General features: G+C 53.1%; 1 protein-coding gene and 1 long non-coding RNA gene across 7 annotated transcripts in view; both read left to right on the plus strand.

Moving 5' to 3' along the window:
- Nucleotides 1-3,923, plus strand: part of LOC123606039 — a 4,379-nt gene extending 456 nt beyond the window's left edge. The window contains exons 1-2 of one of the 2 annotated variants that reach the window (XR_006716055.1): nucleotides 1,731-1,921; nucleotides 3,582-3,923. This is a non-coding gene — a long non-coding RNA (uncharacterized LOC123606039). Of the gene's footprint in view, nucleotides 1-1,730; nucleotides 1,922-3,581 lie in introns of those variants that run through there. The other variant, XR_006716056.1, reaches the window with a different exon arrangement.
- IQSEC1 (IQ motif and Sec7 domain ArfGEF 1) overlaps nucleotides 1-23,596 on the plus strand; it is a 470,459-nt gene that overhangs the window by 209,213 nt on the left and 237,650 nt on the right. The window lies entirely within an intron of this gene.

Consider the following 23,596-nt stretch of genomic DNA (forward strand, 5'->3'; position numbering starts at 1 on the left):
TTGTGAGCCACCAGACCACCTCTGGACCTCCCATCTCTCACATCGTCATTAAACATTCAATGTTAGATGCCTTCATAGTTTAAGCCACTCTTGGTAGGGTTTTCTGTCGCTTCAGCCAAACACATCCAACTGATACAGCCTTCTAGTGTCGGTTAAAATTTCTCTGTTCTTAACTAGTTCCCCAGCAGACTTGGATCTCTGCCCCTGTCCCTGTACTCTACACACCATGAGCTATGGTGCTCTGTCTGTCTGGTTGGCCCATTCATGTTTGGTCTGTGAACACCTCTGGGACAAGCCTCTGCCTTTTCCTCTCTGGCCAACCTGAGCCTGCATGCCGTGGGCCTTCGGGTCACCCCAAGGACCTCACCACACCCTCTCCTCCCCCATCATGGCCAGAGCCTCCAGCCATCATGAAGCCTTCCAGTTCACTTTGGCCCAAGCACTGCTTCCGGACCCCGAGGGCTTCGACAGCCTCTTCAGTGTAAAGCGTGAGGTCTTCTCTAAATAGAGCTTTCCAGCTGTCAGCTCTTGCCTCGTGTGTCCCTTCAAGTGCTAAGCTGTTGATTTCTTGTCAGCTTGGCCTCTCCTATGGCAGGCACGGGAGGCCACAGTGCACAGAAAGGAGTGCACGAGTGAGACATGGAAAGTGCAGTGATGGATACATCCCATTCCAAACCGAGTGAGACTCTTGGCATGTTCTGGAAAAGACCTCGGGTGTGCAAGTCGGGCGTCAGGTTCCCCAAGTCTCCAAGGAAAGAGATGTCCCAGGCATGGTGGAGAGGTGAAGGCTCTTGGCCTCCCTTGTAGTGTAGCAGCTCCCAATGCCGGCTGTGAATGAGGGACTGCCCTGTTGTCACATGAGCAGGACTCTGCCAAGGAAAGCAAGGGACAGAGAGGGATTCTAGTCCTCGGGGAACTGGGAAGGTGTGTTAGTGCTGGGGAAAGAAGGTCCCATTGCTTTTTTGAGTCTTGTAACAGGCACATGACAGTTACCAAGTCTCAGGCACCCACAGAATGCCAGGCGTGGGGCCGGGTGCCCTGACACACGGACAGGCCATACCATGAGGCTTCTCAGGCTGCACACAGCAGAATCCGGGTGTGCAATCTGGGCTCCACACTTCCAAGCTATAGCCCTGTCACCTCCTTTTCCTGAGCCTCCGCCATGTCCTCTAAAATGGGGTCATCAGTTGCTACCTTAACAGGGTCGGTCCTATGAGGATTAATTTGGGTAATGTGACTGGCCCAGCCTATGGCAGGCCGCCAACAGATACGGTTTGAATCCATTTGGATCTCCAGGTTAGACTGTGGAGTTTTGCACTGTTATGTCAAAGTCCCCCTTGAACCTAGCCTAAATCCATACTGTCACAATTCCAGGATGCTCCATTTAGACAACTTCAAGGAGCAATTGGAGTTGTTGTTGTTGTTGTTGTTGTTGTTGTTGTTGTTGTTGTTTTTTGATAGCCACTGAGTGACAGAAAAACCAAAGCGGCCTAAACAAGCAATCAAATGAGGCAGGAGAGAATAATTTATGTACCTAAGAAGGCTAAGGGCAGACAGTTCTAGGCAAGGCCGTACCTGGGTGCTTGATGACATCAGTAGCAATCATCTTTCCCGACCTCGTGGCCTTGCTTACTTTCCTCTGTGCTGGTGTCATTCTCAGCTGGGCTTTTCTGTTAGGAAAGCAAGATGGCCCCCAACAGTCACCTTCAGCCTCCCAACAGAAAAAGAACCCCTCATTCCCTATGATTCCAGCCCTAAGGTCAGGACCCACTGGGACCTAACTGGCACATACCCAGTGCTGAGCCAATCACTGTGGCCAGGGAGGATGGCCAGATTGAGGTCCTGTGACCACCCTCCCTAAGGAAACTCCTGAGCTGTTCAACCTGTTTTCCTGTGTGGGAGTGAACCTGAGAGAACAGAGGTTAGTGTCCAGTTGCTGCCCTCCTCTGTGCTTAATGTCCTGGGTTGCACCTGCTCTTATCCTCTTCCCGCCACCCCACTGTCTTCGTGGCAGCACTTCTTCCCTTCCCCCACACTGCTTTCTTCCGTACCATTTCACCCATACCAAAAAGGAACACGACTTCCTGTTTGAATTCAGGATCCGGGCCCACGCCCAGCTTCAAATTTGTTTTTTTGCATCCCAGTATACTCGTTTATTCAGTCAACCAGTGTCCACTGAGTACCTACTATGTCCTCCCGTGAGTTTTCAGGGTCTAATTATTTCTGGGTTTCTGGGGGCAAATCCCAGGAGCCTTCCAAGGAAATGAGTTTTGTCTGAGCAAGCATCTAGAGGCTAGCTTCCAGTCCCTCGGTGCCACCCACTGTGTGGCCCTGAGGGAAGTCTTTCCCCTCTCTGGACTTGTGCTTTCTTATCTGCAAAATGAGGCACTGGGAAAGTTGAAATCCTGGAGCCCTCTCAGCTCTGACATCCTGTGTGGCTGGGTCTTAGAACAAGCCTCTCCAGCTGAGTCAGCCTGTAAGCACCATGGACAGTGACCACAACACTCCCTCTGCTGCCACTGGGAGCATCGTGGTTGCTGTCCCTGTGGGTGCGCTGAACTGAGTCCAAACCATACAGTTCTGTGTCTGAACCTTCCACTTCTTGGCTAATGAGAACACCCAGGGCAGAGGAGACCTCGCGGCTTTCTGTGCCTGTGTGGACCCCAAGGCTCTATTTTCCTGTAAGGTGGCCTAATGCTGCTGCTACAGAAATTCTCTTTTGAGGTGTTTGTGAATCCCAAGCCCTCCCACCACTGAAAGTCAAGTCTGGAACTCTAAAAAGGAAGCATAGGGAGGGAGGCCACATGGAGGAGAGGAAGGGTTCTATACAGGTTGCTATATGTCCATGGAGCCCATCCTTCCTCTGCCTCCCTGTCCCTCCCTTCTTCTTCTCTCACCCACTCCCCTTTCTCTGTTATAGCTGAAATTGGTCATAGCCCCGTGGAAGAAGAAAGATGCCTGATGTGTCAGTAGGGAGGCGAGGGATCCTTTTGAGGCATGCCCAGTGGGAGGACTTTCTTTTTCTTCCGGTTGAGTCTAGTTTCTCTTCACTCTTTGAACACTTGGAGACAGGAATTAATTCCCCTGGTCACTGTGTCACTCATTTGTCAGCTCACTCGGCTGCTCACCACATCCATGTGTTCCCATCTTTATTTAGCTCAGCCTTTTTTTTTTCAAGCAAGAAGGGAGATTTCTTAGGAGAACATAGACAGCCCAAGGACAAGCAGAGAATAGAGTAGCTGGTCCTCCCCAAAGATGGGAGCCAGCAACTGTTTAAGACATGAGAAGCCAAGCCTGCTGTATCTTTTGGCCATTCTGGCGTCACACATTCACTCACCTCTGCTCCTCTTTGTACATCACTAGACCCTTCCATCTTTTAAATCTCTTGGCTTCTCTCCGTTTCCACTGCCATGACCCTAGTGTAAAGTACTTTTCTTTTTTTTTTTGCCTGGGAAACTGAGGCAGCCTCCTGAATTTTCTCCCGAATCCCACCCTTGCCCATTTCCAATCTGTGTCTCTCACTACAGCCAGAGGGATTTTTAGAAATGAACAGTTTATTCAACAGATTTCACTGATCCTAGGAAAGACGTCAAACTCATAAGCACGGTGTGGAACTGGATTACCACTCCCCCCCATTCGGTGCCCTGTATGGAAGTGCCCTGCTCGGTTGGAGGATTATACAGCACGGCCCATGTTGTCCTCAGGCATGGCAGAGGGGCTGCTGAACAGTGAAAACAGATGTGAGCACACGCGTTAAGAACCAGTGAGTAATTTACCACTTTTCTTTTCCTTTTTCCACCACAATGGCAATATTCCAGATAGAGACAGACTGCTCTGTCAACCTGAGTGCAGAGGGGAGAGGAGACGAAGGAGAGCCACATGTGCATGTAGTCTGAGACATAAAGAAACTTTATTGTAGGCCACTGAGATTTAGAGAATTGTGTGTGTATGCAGCGTAACCCATCCTAACCTAACCGATACGCAGAATCCATGAACTCTTGCCCATCGCCCCATTGCTTTGCTGAGGCACCACTGGCCTTTCGGTCCTTACACAAGTTGCTCCCTCCCTCCTTACAACATTTGTCTGTGTCTCTCTCTCTCTCCTGGGAAAGTTCTTCACACCCACTGTTGGGCAGTTAACAGTTACTCACCAGTGAGGTCTTGGCTTCGCTGTGAAGTACTCAGGAAAGGATGGCCTGGTCCCTGTTCAGAATTCCTAGAATTTACCTTCTTTGTCATTAGAGCTCTTTGACTACACTCTAAGTTGGAGGAAAACAGAGCCCAGGGATTTAGATCATGCTTCTTTGAGGCCCTACTCCACCCCCACCAATGTGCCCGGGCCCATGCTGAGGGGCTGGAGGTAAGGGGGTACATCAGCCCTGCGCCCTGCTCCCACAACCTGCCCCGTGACGGGGGAGATGGGTGTGCAAGCAGCAGCATTTGAACCCATTATGATCGTTCTAGCAGGAAATTAGTGTAAAGGGGCCAGCGAGAAGGCAAGGAAGAGGGGGAGCCAGAGATGGCTTTGAGGAGGATTTGGAGGTGTCCAGGTGGGGGAGAGCTTCCTGGGAGAGTGGGCGATGGGGGATCTGATGGAGGGATTGTAGGGCAAGAAGTGGTGCCCAGAGTTTCCAGGACTTGCAAGAGGATGAACCCAGGAGACGTTGGAACCAGAAGTAAATATCTGGCGTCTGTGTGTATTCCTGGGAACACAAGTGAGCATTCCTGTCGGAGTGCCTTTGCAAGCTCATGGTGTTTGCTTCCTGGGGTCGAGGGATGGTGATAACGATGACAGTGGGTTCCAAGCCCTTGCACACCGTGGATATCAGTGGCAGGCTCTGATCCGAGGGTGTGTGGGCGTGTGTGGGCAGCTGTGTTCCCGGACACAGCAGCGGGAGAGACATCTTTGTCTCCACTCTGCTCATTGGACACGTCTGGATGCCTTAAATTCCTGACTTTGTCTTCTAAGAAAACCCGCCACGGTCCTTTCTAGTGAATCAAGGCTTCCTGTGTACACAGCCCAGTAGTCATTTAAAACGTGTATCAGGTGAACAAAATGAAAGAGAGACGAATCGCCGAAGCATCACGTCCCTGGGTATGATGTCTCTCCACGTGATCTTGTTGTTAAAAGAATCCGCAGGGACCAAGATGAAACCAGATGCTCCATGATTAGGGGCTGTGGTCACTCAGCAGGCCCCTGCTCTGGGGAAGTGAGGTGTTTCCTGGGGTTTGAGGGCCCTGATGGGACATGACAGAAAAGCTTCTCAGCCTCCCAAAGGTTGCGGGGGGGGCAGTGATGCTGGAAAAGTCACCCCCCTCTGTGGCCCTTGAGTTTCTCGCTGTTGGAATAGGGAGGGAGGTACCATTCCCCGACTGCCAACCTCCCTGGCTGTGCGGCTTAGGCAGTAGGTGGACAGTTCTCGGAGAAGCCCATGGATTCCAAGGAATTGTGGCTGTTTGATGGTATTATCTTCATGCGGGTATGAGGTGGACCCTGCTGGGCTCCCCATACTGGAGGGGACAGACACCCACAGAAACTGGACCAGACCCAGCACACAAGCTCTCCTCGGGAAAGCTGACCTCTGTGTGGTGGTTGTCCAGAGGAAGGGACGTCAGCGCTCACTGGGGTGGTGGGGGGTGGGAGGTAGATGGAATAGCACAACCAAGGAGGAGTCTTGTGAGCTGGGACCATAAGGGGAGGAAGAGGGGATGGGTGGGGGCAGGGGGGGCAGGTATGGAGGGGAGCAGAGGAGCAAAGGCCTGCAGGCCCAGGCAGGCCTAGGCGGTGGTGAAAGGAATGCCACCGTCCTGCCTCAGAGAGCTGGTTGAATCTGGCACAACGGGGCCGCTTCCATGGCTCTCTGGGCTAGAGGGTGAAGCTGAGCTCCTGCCTGGCCCTCCGCCCGTCTTGCCGTTTTCAGGTCCAGCAGAGCTCACCCGCAGAGCGTAGACATGAGCCTGCCCACCGGACGGATGGGAGCACGGGCCCTGGTCAGATGATGGGGGGGCCAGGGGCCTCCCCGCGGCGGACCGGAGGCCACAGGCGTGGGCAGTGTAGATGCTGAGGCTGCACGCTGCCAGGGTCCGGCTAGGGTCAGTTCCAAAGCCAGTCGGCTCCTCCCTAGGGCCCCTGCCTCTCAGACTAGCTAGTGCCTGCTGGTGAGGCTTCAGAACCTTCCAGGCCACAGCTGGAGGGATCTGGACCTCTCCAGATCAGCACGTAGGTATCACTTAGTGTGCCCTCTCAGACTGGCATCCCCGGCAGGCTGCAGGGCCCAGCTGCGGAGCCCAACGCTGCGTGTCTGTGCTCCATGTGAAACAGTGCTGCAATCCATGAGTAGTGTCCGCAGCGGGTGAGGAAGGGGAGACCTGGGTTACGCACGCCAGCCATTTGCCACTCCTGGTACACCCCCTCGTTTTGCATATGGAGAAACTGAGGCCCAGAGGGAAGAATGCCCTCGCCCAATGGCCTGTCCTTTCACTTCCCGCTCTGGCCTCTCGACGGAACTCTTGGTACCCCCCGTGACACCACGTGAAAACAGTCAACTATGTGTGTGACAAGGAAATCATACTGGATGTGTCTGGACCCACACCATGTTTCTCTTCTTGTTTTTCTCCCTTGCCTCTGTTCTGTTTTAATACTTAGTGTGTTTCGTGCATTATGAAGGATGGTGGGACAATGAACATCCGTGGGCCCGCAGCTCAACTCCAGAACTAGAACATTCCCAGTCACTTCCATCTTCTCCTTGCCTGGAGGTCACCCCTCTCTGCAATTTGGTGTTTGTTTGTTTGCCATTCTCTTGCTCACAGGCCGACTGAATAAGCCTAAACATTAGATTGCTTCTTTGTTCTCAAGCTCTAAACACTTGCTGTCTGTATGTAGATCTCTAAAATTTGCATTTTTGTACTCAACGTTTCCCTCTCTCTGAGCTTGAGCTGTGCTGCTGTGTAGCTGGAGTTTGCTGTCACCAGTGTGGAAAGAAATTGTGTGACTGTGCTACAATTTCTTTTTGCATTGCTCTGTCAATGAGTATCTGGGTCATTTCCTTTCTCCCCCTCCTCTTGCTAACAGTGCTGCGACGAACTCTTCTTGGGTGTGCCTTGTGTGACTCCTGGGAGTGGATTTGCAGGGTGCTAAAGTATGGGACTGGTCAACCTAACAAGAAAAGGCCAAAGCGGTTTTCAGTGTGGCCAGACCAGGTTTCACACTCATCAACCGTGGGTGCCAGCTGATCTACATCGTCTCAGACCCTCGGTGCTGTCAGATGTCACATGTCTTCCTCACTGTGAGCCTGATGGATGTGAAATCTCTCACGGGACCTTACCTTGCACTTCCCTGCATCCTCGTGACATCGGGCAGCTTTTCCCGTGTTCATCTGTGCACTCCGTCTCCTCCTCTACGACACACCTGCTGTGGTCTTTTTGCTCATTGCCTCTCTTCTTCCTGTGGATTTATAGGACTTCTTTATGTATTCTGGATACTGACCCTTTGCTAGTTGTACATATACTTTTAGTGATTTGTCTTTTCACCCGTCATTTGGTGAAAGGAAATTTACATTTTACTGCAGTCAAACCTATCGATTTTTTTTATGCTTACTGAGCTTTTAACACCTTGGTAAAGAAATTGTTCCCAACCCAAGTTTGGAAAGATATTCCCCCAGAGTATCCCTGTCTTCAACTTCTCTCTTTCAAATATAGATTTTTAATGTGTCTGGAATTGGTTCCGATGTCCCAGCACCGTTTACTAACTGGGCCGCCTTTCTCCAGTCACATGTCAAGAAGCCTTTTTAAAAGTCCGAAGTATTGAGCTCTTCAGATCTCTGATCATTTGTAGCACACCTGCAGTCATTCCTGCCTGCTGTCCGCGTGTTCTCCCCTCTCCCTCTTTTTACCATGCGATCCCTGGTACGTGCAGGTGCCCCAGGAGGCCCTGTGTAGCCATGTATGGGTTTTTTTTCTATGTTTCTTTATTTATCGTTTTTTGAGAAGGAGAGAGAGAGAGAGTGAGGAGGGGGCAGAGACAGAGAAAATCCTAAGCAGGCTCCATGCTGTCGGTGCAGAGCCCGATGTGGGGCTGGGTCCCCTGACTGTGAGATCGTGACCTGGGCTGACAGCAAGAGTCAGACGCTTAACCGACGGAGTCACCCAGGCGCCCCATCCATGGATGTTTTTGTGAGGATGAGGAAACAGGAGCACAGAGGAGGGTTGAGTTTGTAATGGCCACACAACGACCGTGTTGGGTGGCCCCAACGTGGAGTCTGTCTCCGATTCTCTGAAGGCGAGTTCTGTGTTCCTTCCTCTTGGTGTCTGGCTGTGCACAGTAGGGCTGGTGGGTTGGGACCCAGGACCCTGGGGCTGTCAGTGGAGGGATCGGACATGACAGCCTGCCTTTCCGTTTCCGTCCCATGGGCTCCCCTGAGCTGGTGTGAAAGCCATTTGGGCCCATTGTTCCTGGGGGCCTGAAAACCTCCTGCCACCTCTGCTTCTCACCCCTGCCTCATCCCTCCTGCTGTCCTTTTGATGATGAAACAGCTGAGGTTTCACTCCTTCCTCTCACTCCCAAACCAGCTCCTTGCCCGGTAAGGGGAGGGAGAGCCCTGGGAGCAGTACCCCAGCACCCTCAAACCTGGAACAGAGTCGAATCCTTGCCGGGAAGGCTCCACCCATGATGCAGAGTCATGGCCTCTGATGATGTGGATGACAACTCACTTCTGCAGCATTTGTGATGTTTCGGGGCCCGGTCTGAGCATTCCGTGGGGTCCTCGCCACCCCGTGAGGAGACACTGTTTTTACACTCATCTTATAGATGCGTAAGCTGAGGCTCAGAGCCGTTATGAGGCTCCAGACTCCACGCTCCTTACAACGAGACTGCATGGTCCCTTTGGACCCCGACCAGGCCCTAGCTCTCCCTCGTGGTGACTGGCCCAGGACCCGGGGATGGGTCTGCCATGGGGCCCCTCACGGAGTGCAGAAGAGCTTTGTCCCTGAACCCTGGATCCATGGTGGGTCTGGGCCTACCCTGGGCCTCCTTGGCCCTGGAGGATGCCCTCCCCGGCTTCTGAGGCTGAGCCAGGCCAGCCGGTGTTGCTCCTGTTTGCGGCCGGGGAGTCCCAGCTCCAGTTAGAGACTTCCCTCTTTTGTAGGCTCTAGAAACTCTGAGAAGGGCCCTTAATGGTGGGCCCTCGATTAAGGGGTTTCAGAAGGCAGGAGCCCCAGGGACGCCTTGCTTTGCGAAGCCTCTTGTGTTCCAGGGAACTGCTCTCTGTGGCCACCTCAAGACGAGGTGTTTTTGACAAACGTGTGTCACCTGCATGACACTGGTAAGCAGTTATGCCATGGCCATAAATCTGGGCTTGTGCTGCTGAGTGCGATACCGGCTCCTACATGTGGCTGAAGCACTGCCAACAGTGTCTCTGCTGGTTTGTCTGGCAGTGGGGGGTGCCAGGCTGCTTCAGGACACATCGGCTCCCAGTCAGTGGCTGTGTGCTATGAAGGTCCCAACGCCGACGTCTTTCTCAGCATCCCACCCCCCCTTCCTAACCTTCGCTGGCTCCCACTGGATGTCTCACAATGTGGACACTTTTGCACCCAGTCATACTAATCGCTCTGAAAAGAAATAAAGCGGGAGGAGTGTGCAGGGAGTGACGCAGGCCATTTGTAAGAATGATCTGTGATCTACGGTTTGTTTACCAAACCTACTGGGTCAGAGCCTGAAGGAAATGGGGGGGAGCCGTGCGGGTATCCGGGAAGAGCACGCTAGTCAGGAGAGCTGCACATGCAAAGGCCCGGAGGTCAGGTTGGGTCTTATGGGTTGGAGGCAGGTGTGTCTGGAGTGCAGTGAGAGGCGCAAAGCTGGGAGTAGGGTGGGAGTAGGGAGCATCGTGTGGGATGGTGAGGCATTTGGGTTTCACCTGGAGTGTCATGGAAAGCGGCTGGAAGGCCCTGGGTAGGTCCAGGAAACCGTAGAGGAGGCCAGATGGCTTAGGCGCAGCCACTCCCGGGCCAACTATACCTTGGTCGTAACTGTGCTGACTGTAGATCCCAGCTGTAGAGCAGAACCCAGGTAACAGCAAACATGAGGGCCTGGTGACGGTCCCGAGGCCAGCCAGTGCATCTGTCTGCAGCCAGGCCTCTGCCTATAAATCCTGCCGCCTGTGCATCCTGCCCAGAATGCTGGGATGCCGGGATCAGTTAGTTTCTGCTGCCGAATTACCACCCCGAAATGTAGCGGCTTGCGCCAACTGTTGACTTAGCTGAGCAGCTAGCTGGTCGGGCAGGTCTTCTGGGCTCCCTCAAGCATGTGTGGTCAATGGCAGGGGTCGGCCGATTGCTGGCTGGCTGTTGGCCGGGGCGACTAGGGGCCGTGGTGAGTAGGCTACATGTGTCCCATTCTTCCAGGAGGCCGTCTGGGCTTCTGCACGTGGTGGTGCCAGGGTCCCGAGAGGGTGGGCACGCAAGGCCACGAGGCTCTTTGAGGCCTATGCCTGAAATTGGCACGGCATCATTTCCACCACATTCTGTCGGCCAGAGCAAGTCACGGAGCCAGCGCAGATTCCAAGCGGGGGGATCTAGACCCCACCCCTGATGGGAAGAGCTGCCCCATCATAGTGCAAAGGGTACGGAGACAGGGGGGTGGAGGAACAGAGCTGTTAAGGGGTCAACCGCAGTGTCCCGTGTTCTGGAGAGAGGAGCCAGGCAGGAGCCAGGGCCCCGGAACAGTCAGCCATGGCTGTGTTTCTGTCGCCCTGAAGAAACCAGACCCTCAACAATCCAGGACTAGGCAGAGGAAGCTGGGACCATCTGTTCCTTTGTCACCAAATGCCACCTAGCCAGTAGCGATAGACTCAACAGTCCCCATGGAGGTGTCTTTCTGTGGGATGCTTACACCCAAGGACTGCGGAGATCATATGGAACATCGCACACCTTTGGCACCACCTCTTCCAGGAAGCCCTCCAGGCTTCTTCTGGGCTCTCCCAGGCTCACCCCCCTCCCCCCGTCACAGAAGACAGTGTACTTGTGTCCCTCATTGGTGCATGTGTGTGTCAGCCTCCTGAGTCAGAAAGGCCAAGGCCTGAGGCCGGGGCTGTGTCTCACTCACCCCGAATCCCTACCCCTAGCTGGGAGTGTGCACTGAGGATGAGGCTGGCAAGGTATGGGTGTACTGGGGACCTGCATTCAATGCTGACTCACAGTTGATGTCTGCAAGGGAAGGGGAGGGTCACTGCACCTGGTAGCAGGCCCCAGATGAGCTCGGCCTCGAGCCGGGACGGGGGGTGCTGGGAACGGATGCTGGATGCAGGCGGCAGCCAGAGCTCAGCAGAGCAAGGGCAGAGACCACAGTCCTCTTGCAGACAGAAATGGGTCTCAAGCTCTGGGCGCCAGCACCAAGGCAGGAAGGCAGCCCACAGGAGAGCATGCAGAGAAGCCACTCTGGGTGTTCAAGGCCAGCACTGGACAGATGGAAAGGCAGGCAGGGCCTGCCAACCCCGAGGAAAAAAGAAACATCAGCCACGTGTGGCTATAGTCAGCTTTCGTTTACTGGAGTTTCCCTTGCCTGAGATCCACTGTACCCAAAATCAATATTATTAGCATTAAAAAAGAGAAACAAGCCAACTAGGATGTAGCACCCCCGAATGCACTGTGGTTTCGGTGCCATCACAGCGCAGGAGAAAAATCTTCATCACCTTCTCATGCATACCAGAGACAAGGGAGGGAAGAATGGCGGCGGGGGGGGGGGGGGGGGGGGGGGGGCGGTCTTCACGAGGCCTGCAGGAGTGCCTCCCTGGGCCTCATAGTGAGTTAAGCCAGCCAGGCCCGCGAGTGTGCCAGCTCGTCCTGCCCACCTGGCGTCAGCACCATTGCCCCGGGCTGCGCCGGGCCGTCTCCCTTGGGGAGAGAGCTTGAAGCTTTTGCAGTTTGTAGTGGTCTGTTGTATTTAGAAACCCGAGCATCCCAGAGTCATAAATTACCTTGAACTAGTTTGCTAACCCTGGCGACTCGGTACAGCGCCTTCTCAGAAGCGGCCAGTTATGGAACGGACTGAGTGAGGCATGGCCCGGTCCCCGCAGTGAGGCAGTATGTGCCAGGCCTGGCGTGGATGGTAGCCACCCAGGACCACGGGGACAATGCGGGGAGGTGCCGCAGGTCTGTGTACGGCATTTCTGTGGAAACGCGCTCCAGAAGGGAGAAGGGTCTGTGAGTCCATGAAGTGGGATTCTCACTCCAGCACGTGGTCGTGACATCTGTACCACATGGAAGAGGCAGAGCGCACCGTGTAGTTCAGCATCTCCTGTTACATCCCTGCTAGAGGATCAGCTCCTGCTTGCACCTTTCCAGGGATGGGGGCTCCTCACTGCCTGAGACTTTTCACACTGACAGGAAGTTAGCTTCCCGCAAATTCCAGCTCCATCATCTGGGTCCATGTTCTGAATCCATGCTTGCAACAGCCTGGACAGAGTGGGAGGCCGTTGCAAGGCTGCTGGCCAGCTAGGACGGCTCTCCCAGCCTTTCCTCCATTGCCACAGCCCTCTGGTCACCACAGGTGCTAAAGGGCCCATCTGGTTAGACATTCCGAGTGTTACCCCTGCACTGCAAGTTCATTGGCCACGGCAATGTTGACATCAAGAGAAACACGTGTCATTTCCTTATCTCTAAAAGAGCTCCAACCCCCTCCCCGTTTTTGTATTCAGAAAGCAGAGGGGTGACCCACACTTTCTGGGGTCATGGGGAGGAGATTCAGTTGTGAAGGGAGCATCTGCTTGTAATGTGGGATCCAGTTCCAGGATCCCCTGGCGTTCCTTGAAATTTTCTGGCGAAACAGAACCCATTTGATGTTCAAAACCAGGCTTCCAACAGAATGGGACAGCTGAAACACCCCAAAAATGGACAAACCACATGAAACAGGTTTTGAAGACACTAAATGAACAGCAGGCAAGAATGGACACTGATCCCTGAGAGGAGGGAAGTGATCTCTGTGGTGCTCTGAGCATCTTCCTGGGGAAGAGGTCATGACCCAACTTGGCAGGTGGTGTGTGTGTCCGTGTGTGTGTGTGTGTGTGTGTGTGTGTGTGTGTGTGCGTGTGCATGTGTAGTAAGGGAGTGGAGGACAGAGCCTGGAGTCCTCCCTGAGTTAAAGAGGTGGAGCTGAGTGTCTGGAAAAACCAAAGCAGCTAGAGCTCACCACAAGTATCAAAGAGGACTGCACGGCATGAAGGGAGTACTCAGGACATCTGCAGAGTTTCCCTTGGGTATTCAGTGGAGTGCTGGCTAGAACATGTGTGAGAGAAACTGGGAAATCAACTATCCAAAAGAAGTCGGAGGTAGCAAGTGTCTGCTCTTACCAGCCAGACTAGAAAACCTCATGATGCCTGGGACATTGGCTAAAGTATTCTGAACAGACTTGCCCCAGTAGTAGGAAAGGATTAGCCCTAAGCCAAGCACTGCTGAATTTGACAACCTTAAAAACAAGACACTAAAGGATCAAGTTATTTCCACATAACTTACCATGTCCCAGAACAAAGCTCAAGGTGGTTTAGAGGAATACAAAAATATCCAGCAGGGCGAAATTCACAAAGTCTGACATCCAGTGAAAAGTTTTATGGCATGGAAACAGGCAAGAAAATATGACCCATATGAGAAGAAAAATTAATCAGACTGGCCCAAAATAAACACTGATGCTAGAATTAGCAGAAAAGGCCATTAAAATAGTTATTATAACTGCATTCCATATATTCAACAGGTTGTGTATAAACATGCAAGATTTTTTTTTAACTTGTAAAGATTAAACTCTAATGCAGTCACAAAAAATATTCAAATAATTAAAAAAAAGTGTTAGGAAAAGAAGAAAAAGAGAACAAGGAACCAATGAGATAGAAAGAAAACAAACAGATATGTCTAATCATTTCAGTATTCATATTAAATGTAAATGGCCTAACTACACTAATTAAAAGGCAGTGATTGTCAGATATGGTGGGTTTTTTTTTTTTTAATGTTTATTTTTGAGAGAGAGAGAGAGAAAGCAAGCAGGGGAGGGGTAGAAAGAGGGAGACACAGAATCCAAAGCAGGCTCCAGGCTCTGAGCTGTCAGCACAGAGCCCAACACAGGGCTGGAACCCACAAACTGTGAGATCATGACTTGAGCTGAAGTCCGGCGCTTAATTGACCAAGCCACCCAGGCACCCCAGATTAGATGTTTTTAGAAAGCAAGAACTATGTACTACCTACAAGAAATACCTTAAATATAAAGATGAAAATATGTTAAAAGTAAAAGGATGGAAAACAGATGTAATAAACCAGGGGCCACCAGAAGGAAGCAGGGCTCATGACTGAGCCAGAGAAGCCTAGGGGAGCCAGGAGCTCCCATGGGAGGTGCACCTGAGAGATCCTCTGCTCATGAGTCAGGGGTGGGGTCACTGCCCATGACATTTGCCAGTTATGCCACCAATGGCAGTCCTACCGGTGCCCTTTCTTGAGTTCTGTGTGTGAGCCCTGTCTACCTCTTCACAGTCTGGGCATCTCCGGTTTGCACAATTGCAATCCACTGTGGCTGTGAGGGGAGGGAGGATGGGAGGTGCCACTAATAGCCCCACTTTCCAGAGGAGCCACTGCTCACCACCTGTCAGAGTCCTGTGGGTCTTTATTGAGATCCATAGACTATTCTGGCAGAGCAGGGCCTCAGAAATCATTGAATATGAGCCCCCCTTATAGGCAGACAAACTGAGGTTCAGGAGTTGAGCACAACTTCCAATGGTTAACATTCTGGAGTCCTAGACTTCCCCGCTTTAGGGGCGCAGTTTGGTGAGCTCATCAAGACCCCTAGAAGCTGCCCTCCCCCAGCAGTCACAGCTTACTAAAGCAACCAGGATGACCTGATCTATAAATGGGGTCCTGACGATCCGCTATCACCACCCTCCCCCTACCCCCACAAGCTGCTCACCCTCACAGCCTTGCAAAGGGGCCATGCACCCTAATGTGAGCCTCCTCAGGGCACAAAAGGGTTGCCAGACTGAGGATTGGAGGGAACCCACACTAAGCAGCTGGATTGGCCTGAGTGGGCAGCATCTCTTGGGCTGCTCTTGTCCAAAAGCTGCCATACCCCGATACAGACAGAAGTGAGCATGCCTGTGTTCCAGCAAAACTTGACTTACAAAAGCAGGCAGCAAGCCACATTTGGCTCAAGACCCATAGTTGGTCAGCCTTTGTTCTACATATAGCAAGTCCCATGATAACCCAGATTGATCAGCCTGACTCCAGGCCAAGCGGCAGACCTGCTACGGGCCCAGGGCAGAGTAGGGTACTGGGGGGCGCAGAACTGGGCCTGGGTTCCATGTTCCGTCACACACTATAATCCTAGCAACTTGCTTGACGTCTCCGGGTCTCACTGTCCACACCTGGAGGCTGGATCCGGGGTGCAAACTCAGAGCTGCTGGGGTCACATTACCACATAACAGAGAAAGGCTGGCTGGTGCGGAGACTTGGGCCCATCTAAGGACTCAGCTGGCTTCTCCATTGCCGTCAATCATCGCTGATAGGGACACTGGCCCCCAACATTTCAGAAGTCACAGGCCACATTTAGATGTGAACCCTCGTGGTTGTATGCTGGCCACTGACGCAGGCCAGCCTGACTTGCGTGGGGCCGACCACACCCACAAGCCGTGTCCCTTTGCTACCCCTCAGCTCAGGGCTTGTCTGCTTTTACTAGGGGACAGAGAAGACTGGCTTTCCCAACAGACGCTGTCTTCAGGTTTGAAACGAGTTGCGGCGGTGGGGGGGGGGCGCAAACATTACAAATAGACTCCCTTGCCTCACCCGTGCGCCTGTGTTCATTTCCACCTGGTAATAACCTTCCAAGGCCTTCCATGTTGAGCTCACATATCTCAGACTTCGCCTGTGCAAAACCTTCTTGGCTGGGTTTTTCTTAATCATTTGCTCAGTGGGTGTATTATTTGACATGTAATTGTCTTCCTGGGAGATTAACTTTCAGGGCCCTGAATGGTCTTTATTAAAATAAAGAGAGCGGTAAATTCCAGCCCTGTCCCATGGGGCATGCAGGAGACCCAGCACACCTCATACTGGGCGCGCGCATGAAGACGTTCCTCTCGGTGGGAAAGGGTCACCAGCCTGCACGTTCTCCAAGCCCTCCTCCTTCATTAGACTGACGCTGAAGGAGTGAAGGAGCTCGTGGTGGATCCGAGGAGTTGGGATGCTGCTGCCCCCTGGAGGGCCCAGAGCCTGGTGTCGTGGTGAGGAGGATGTGGATTCGCGTCCTAACCTATCCAGTAACGAGGCCATGTGACCTCGGCAAGGTCCAGCACTCTCTGAGCTCCAGGGTCCTGGGCAGCAAAGTGAAGCCGCTGGTGGGGACCTAGTGGAAATACTCTTCCTGGGAGTCTGTGCTGAGCTCCAGCTTTGAGAGCACTGGTTATCCTGCAGGGCACAGTTAGCGGTCTGCGACCCACATGCTGCCTTACCCCTGTGTGTCTCCTGAGTGTGCAGCTCTGTTCAGCTCCTGGTTCCCCTCCCCAGCCCCTCTATGCATTCATTCATTGTCTCTTTCCTTCCTTCCTTCTCACACTCAGTCCATTCTCCACTGGACAGCCAGAGGGATCCCGATAAAAGCTAGGTCAGTGCCAGCCCCTCAGCCCCCTACCATGGGCTCCCACCTCACGCACAGTGAGAAACAGCGTCCTCCCCATAACCCTCATGGTCCTGATCATCTGCCCCATCATCCTTCTGCCCTCATCTCTTCCTGCGGTCACTGGCTGGGTTCCAGGCACACTCCTGCCCCAGGGCCTTTGCACTGGCAATGCCTTCTGCCTGGCTCACTCTTCCCCCCGGACACCTGCGTGGCTCCCTCACCATCAAGTCTTTACATAGTTTCATCTCCTGGGGGCCTTCCCTGACCAGCCTGTTTGTACTTGCAACATTAACCCCTTCCCCTGAGAGGGTATTTCTATCCACAGTGCCTGTCACCTTGTGCCAGATTTGGTTTACTGTCATCCCCCTCACTGGAAAGTGGACATCCTGCAGGCAGGCCTGACCCAGGGCAGGTGCTAGGAGCTCTTGCCTGCCTCTGGCAGACCTGGATTATTTCCACCCAGCCTTGAGGGATGTGGTCTTTAGTTTGGATGGAGGGCCCATTTCAGTCTCCAGCTGCCTTAGCAGTGCCCTGAGCCCGGGGTAAGTTCTGGAGGGCTGCACAACGCCCAGCTCACCCGGCAGCCCCTGGTCTCTTCCCTCCATTGTCAGAGCCAGGAATTCCGCAGCCTGGCCCAGTGCCCAGCCCCCGCGATGCTCCGCTGATTCAGCGGAGGGGAGCACCTACTTCCTGTGGGCCAGGGACTCTTAGCCCCGTTCTTTCCCTTTTGCTCTTTGTAGATCGCACAGCCCCAAAGCAGGCCCCAAGCCTATCATCCTCCAGAGACAAAAACAGCCGGTTTGTGCCTCCCTGGCCACCCCTGCTTGTCCACTCAGGACTGGCCTTGGCCCTGTTGTGCCCTGGCTGCCCAGGACCTTGACAGGTGGCATCTCAGAGCACGTCAGCTTATGGGTGCACAGCTCTGCGTAGGGCCTTGGTCCCTGGGGCAGCAAGCACCTTATCCCTACAGGTGCCAGGAGGGTCCGTGCAGAGTAGGGTGGTTCATTCAAGTCGTGTCATGCGTCCATATGTCTGTCTATCCTTTCAGTAAATAGTCACCAAGCAGCTGTTCTCTGCCTGGCCCTGCTGTGTATGCTGGGAACAGGATGAAGCCCTGTCCCGATGGGGCCAGCCTCCCCTCTCCAAGCCTTAGGGCCCTCCTGTGTCAAATGAGAATAATAACATTGGCTTCCCAGGAGGCTGTGAGGAGTACATGAGACAGATATAGAACAGAATCAACAAATGTTTTCTGTCAAGGGCCAGACAGGAAATACTTTAGGCTCTGTGGGCCATACAGTCTGTCATCACCACTCAATTCTGCAGATGCCCCAGCCATTGACGACATGTCAACGGTGGGTGTATGGCTGCATTCCAGTGAGACCTTAGGAAAACAGCCGGTGGGCCAGATGTGGCCTGGGGGCCGTGGCCTGCTGGCCTCTGGTGCAGAGTGTCTGGGATGGGCGCAGAAGGGACAGCTGCTGCTCTAATCATGGCCGATGATGATGGTGGTGATGCTGTCCTCCTCTGGGACCCAGGACTACAGGAAAGTTGCGGTCTGGGGTTGCAGAGTGCTGGGGGCAAAGCAGGCACGAGGTGAGCGAGATTTCAACAGCACCGCGTTCTGCTTCCATCTGTTTAAGCCTCATTTAGTCTGTCTGGGTTTCCCTGGAGCCGCATTTAATCCCTAACAGGGCAGGGTAAGTTCTGGGAGAAGGGAGAGCTAGCACTTAACTCACGGCCGAGGTCGGCCAGGAGGCCCCACAGAGGCGGCTGATCTCACCCTGCCTGGTGCCACCACTTTGAAGCAAGCCTGGGCTGTGCCCTCGGGGGCAGCTGAGTGCAGGCAGGGGCCCGGCAGTTCTCATGCGTCCTGCTTTATTGCCCGAGAGACTCCTCCGCTGGCACTGTCTTTTTCCCTGGTGCTCCGAGATCCCTCTGCTCATTGCTCTATGCAACCCTGTCTCAGATTGTGTTCTAAATTCTTCTTAATTAAATGTTTGCCTCCTCCCTCTAGACTATGAGCAGCTCCTCCTTCGGGAAGGGAAGAGGAAGAATTAACATTAATTGAATGTGTGCCACGTGGAGGCCTTGGGGACGAGGAGTTCAAGGAGACCAGAGAGGTCACATGCCTGCCCAAGGGCACACAGATTAAGAGCCACGGAGCTGGGATCTGGAGTTGGGACCCTCCCTCGCTCCGTCGCCCTGCATGCGCTCTGTCTCATCCTGACAGGAGAGGCCAGGCATGAGGAACACAAGTTGAAGTCAGAGAGGCTGGGGCTGAGAATGCCTGCTCCCACCAAGCGTCAGGTTGCTCATCTGTAAATGGGACACAGCGACGGTCACCACCTCTCAGAGTGATCCTAAGGATCCAGTGAGGTCTGGAGGGAGGGAGGAAGAGGGACAGAGAGTCCTCACCCTGTCTCTTGGGGCCCGAAGGTCACTACCGCTGGAGACTGCCCAGTCAGCCCCATGCACACCCTTCTCCCTGAGCTGGAGTGTTAGCGGCAGGCCCTTGTGCGTTATGTCCTCACACTGTCCCTGTGCCAAAGGAGTGCCTTCCAAAGAGCATGCCCCCGTGGCCAAAAAGAGTTCTGAAAGCCTTCCTAGGAAAGTGGGGAGCAGGAAGGGGTCTGCTCTTTGCCCCTACCCGAGTCATTGACCGGTTCCCAGGTGGGCCCACAGAGAACCCAGGAAATGGTACTTAGCTACAAGGTGGGGTGTGATGGCCTTTTGTGCTGACAGAGAGGCCAACAGAAATGCTGTGCTGTGCTGTGCTGTGCTGTGCTGGGAAAAGCAAAGCCCACGCCACGTTGGAAAATCAGGGTTCCAACCCACTCTTTTTTTTTTTTTTTTTAATGTTTACTCAGTTTTTGAGAGACAGACAGTGAGTGGGGAGGGACAGAGAGAGAGGGGGAGACACGGAATCCAAAGCAGGCTCCAGGCTCCCAGCCGTCAGCACAGAGCCCGACACGGGGCTCGAACCCACAGACCGCAAGATCGTGACCTGAGCCGAAGTCGGACGCAAACAGACTGAGCCACCCGGGCGCCCCCCAACCCACCCTTAATCCTGGCACCCCATAATCAGCCTCATCGTCGTCCAGCGTGATCAGTATCCCTACCACCGCCCTCGTCCTGTGCCCGTCGGAAGCCAGACTGCCCCACGTGCACTGTGTGAGGGTCCAGTTCTCTGGGTCCCTTTCGAAGGATGGGGTTGGAGGGACCAAACAATGTGCTCACGTGGGGAGGTGCTTTTTATTTTCCATTTCCTTTTTAAAATCTACATAACATAATATTTGCCATTTTAACCATTGGTGTGAGGTGGAGAGGCATAAGTAACCGTCCCCACCATCCACCTCCGGAACTTTTCCATCTCCCCAAACTGAAACCCTGTCCACATTAAACACGATCTCCCCAGGCTTCTCCCCCGCCGCCCCCCGCCACCGCGGCGCCTGCAGCCACCATTCTGCTTTCCGTCTCTGAGTTTGATGACTCTAGGGACCTCATGCGAGTGAAGTCATGCAGTGTGTGTCCTTTTGTGACGGGTTCATTTCACTTCGCATAATGTCCTCAACGTTCATCCACGTCGCAGCGTGTGTTGGAACTTCCTTCTTTTTTAGGGCTGCGTGATACTCTATCGTATGGCTCGGTCACGTTTTGTTCTCCCCGTGCATCCATCGTTGGACACTTGACTCGTTTCTGCCTTTCAGCCACTGTGAATCACGGTGCTCTGAGCGTGGTGTAGAGATGTCTCTTTGAGACGCTGCTTTCCATTCTTCCGGGTACCTGCCCGCAAGAGGAGTGGCTGGATTGTAATGATAATTCTATAGTAAGTTTTTCGAGGAACCGCCCTGCCGTTTCCCACAGCTGCTGCACCAGGTTACGTTCCACCAGCAGTGCACGCATTTCCCCCGCATCTTGCCCAGTGCTGTTCTGGGTTTTGGTAACCGCCATCGATTGGGTGCGAAGTGGTATCTCATTGTGGTTTTGGTTTGCATTTGCCCAAGTTGAGCATCTTTTCATGTGCATTCCGGTCGTGTGTATCCGTTCAAGCCCTTCATACGTTTTTTTCATTGGGTTGGGTTTTTTTCTTGTTGAGTTTTAACAGCTCTTTATTCTGGATCTCAATCCCTTACCAAATTCATGATTTACCAATATTACCTCTCATTCCGTGGATTTTCTTCTCACTCTGTCGACATGTCCCCTTATATACAGAAGTTTGTACTTTTGATGATTTCCGGTGTAGCTGTTTTTTTTCCCTTGGGTCCTGTGTATGTTTTGTCTCTGACTGCTTTAGTATTATATCCAAAAAAATAATAATTGCCACACCCTGGTGTCATAAAGTGTCATAAAGCTTTCTGTATGTTTCTTTCTAAGATTTTTATAGTTTCAGTTCTAATGTTTAGGTCTTTGATCTGTTTGAATTAATTTTTTTTATGGTGTGAAGTTTGGATCTGACTTTATTCTTCTGCATGTGGAATCCAGTTTCCATGACACCATTCGTTGAACACTGACCTTTCACCCTGGAGTGGTCTTGGCCCCCTTGTCTCAGACCATTTGACCGTGTATGTGAGGGTTTATTTCTGGGATCTCTGTTCTATGCTGCTTTTGTAAAGTTTTATTGGAACATGGCCACACCATTCACTTATGTATTGTCTACAGCTGCTTTGGAGAGAAAACAGAGTCAGAGTAGCTGTGACAGAGAAAGTCAGGCTCTGGGGGCAGCTGGGTGGCTCAGTCGGTTAAGCATATGACTCTTGATTTTGGCTCGGGTCGTGATCTCTTAGTTTCGTGGGTTCAGACCCAGCATTGGCTCTGTGCAGAACCAGCTTGGGATTTTCTCTGCCCCTCCCCTACTCATGCTGTCTCTCTCTCTCTCTCTCTCTCTCTCTCTCTCTCTCTCTCTCTCAAAATAAATAAATAGACTTTAAAAAAAAAAGAAAGAAAGAAAGGAAAGAAAGAACATTAGACTGCCAAAGGCAATATTACCATCTGACAATTTGGTCCAGTCTCCTCTGCCTGCATGGCTCTGGGACGTGAGCTCCCTGGATGGCTTCTTCCATGTTCCCCTGGCAGGCAGTGCAAGGTTCACCACCTAGTAGGTGCTCTGCCAGTGGTGTGGGTTTGTTGCCTTCTGTTGACCGGGAGGATTTTCAATGGCCTCTGCCTTGGTACACTTCCAGACACATAGTGGCAAAGACGTTAAAGTACTACAGGACCTCTCATTCATTCCCTAGGGGCCCTTCGTTTTTTCCCTGGTGGCCCCTCCTTCACGCCTCAGGACTTCTCCTTCCCTATTGATTTGGCTAGAGGAGAAACTGAGATGCATAGTTGAACTATTTCACAGCATCCTGGAGGCTCCCTGCTGCACCAGATGTTAGCCTTTTAGTTGCTGAATTTGGGGAAAGTGGGGAGCAGTTCCAGGCGGGCAGCCAGGCAGTGGGAGGGGCTCAAGGCAACTTACCAACCAGACAAGGGTGTTTTACTGGTTAACAGTACCGTGAATAGCACTGAGGCAAAGGCCTAGAGCAGGCCATGGTCCATGGGCAGTGCCCACTCCAGGCGCCTGGCCCCGGCCACTTGTTGGGGCCACAGATGCAGTCACAGGGGCCAATGTGTTCTGACAGCCTCCAGTCCAGGTGCTGGAGTGTTCCACTCCCCAGCGCCTCTGCTGGCGAGACAATGCATTACCGCCCCTGCTTTACAGATGAGGAAATATGTTCAGAGATTTATCTGCGGTCACAGAGGGAATGGGGACACCCCCTCGGGGACATCTTGGGGGTCCAGACCCCTGAGGGACACTGTGACTCAACCCCATTTCTTGCAAGACTCCCATCCTGAAATAGGGCCCCGCCGAGCACCCGGACAGGTAGAATGTCCTGGAGCAAGAAGGGAGAGGACTTGGCCACAGGAACAGGAGAGGGAGTGCAGCGGGGATGGGGGAGGGGAACAAGCTAAGCCAGGCCAGGCCCACATAGGCAGCAACCGGACGGTCGGAGGATTTCATTGCCCACTCAACCATGGCACACCCCAGCTCAAAGATCATCTCTTCTGGCTCCCTTTAAACAATAGAAAGAAATCCAAACCTCCTGGCCTTCAAAGGCCTCACCGAGCTGTCCAGCGCCTTCAGCCCACCTGCCCAGCACCCTCAGGGCTCGCCCCCGCCCCCACCCTGCCCCCCTACCCCACTAGCTGAAATACCACCTTCTCTCCAAATCTCCCCGGTGCTTGGCCCTCCTCTTTGGCACTCCACCATCTCTTCCGGGTCACACGTTCTGAAATTTTTTATTTTCAAAATGTCAAACCCATGGAAAAACTGGAACAACAACATGATAAGTCCTCCTATAGAACTTTGCCTGGGTTCCCCAACTGTCAGCATCTCCTGTGAGTGGCCACTGCATCCCTCCCTGGGAATACACACCAGTCTATACCTTTTGCCAACCGGCAGGCTGTAGATGCTGTGACAGCCCCCCCCCCCCAACACCCGAGCACAGGGCTGCTGTCCTGGGGAACCTCACCTAGGAAAAACGACACTAACTCAGTAACTTCATCTGCAGCGTTCAGGTTCAAAAAACAACACAGGAAGTCATCCTCTAGATGACCAATTAAGGCTGTAACGGGGCTGACGTGCCTTTTGGCCAGTGTTCCCAGCCCAACGGGCGCCTGCTGACTCTGTTTGAGGTGTATCCTGGCAGAACTGTTTTGTGCATCGTCAGGTACACACGAGCACGCAGCTGGTGGCGCTCTGCATACATCTTCCTCTCTCATAAATAGAATTACACTGCGTGCGTAATGTTTTGCAACTGCCTTTGTACTCCCGGAACTTTTCCACATGTCATCCTGTGTCCCTCAGCATATCTTTGCCAGTCCCCCACGGAAGCTCACGTCCAGCTTGCTTTCCTTTTATTTGACCAGCCCTCGCCACATCGGCAGCGTGGCCGGCTCCCCAGGGAGTCCCCTTGC

This window comes from Leopardus geoffroyi, chromosome A2 (assembly GCF_018350155.1).
Source record: "Leopardus geoffroyi isolate Oge1 chromosome A2, O.geoffroyi_Oge1_pat1.0, whole genome shotgun sequence".
Lineage (NCBI taxonomy): Eukaryota > Metazoa > Chordata > Mammalia > Carnivora > Felidae > Leopardus > Leopardus geoffroyi.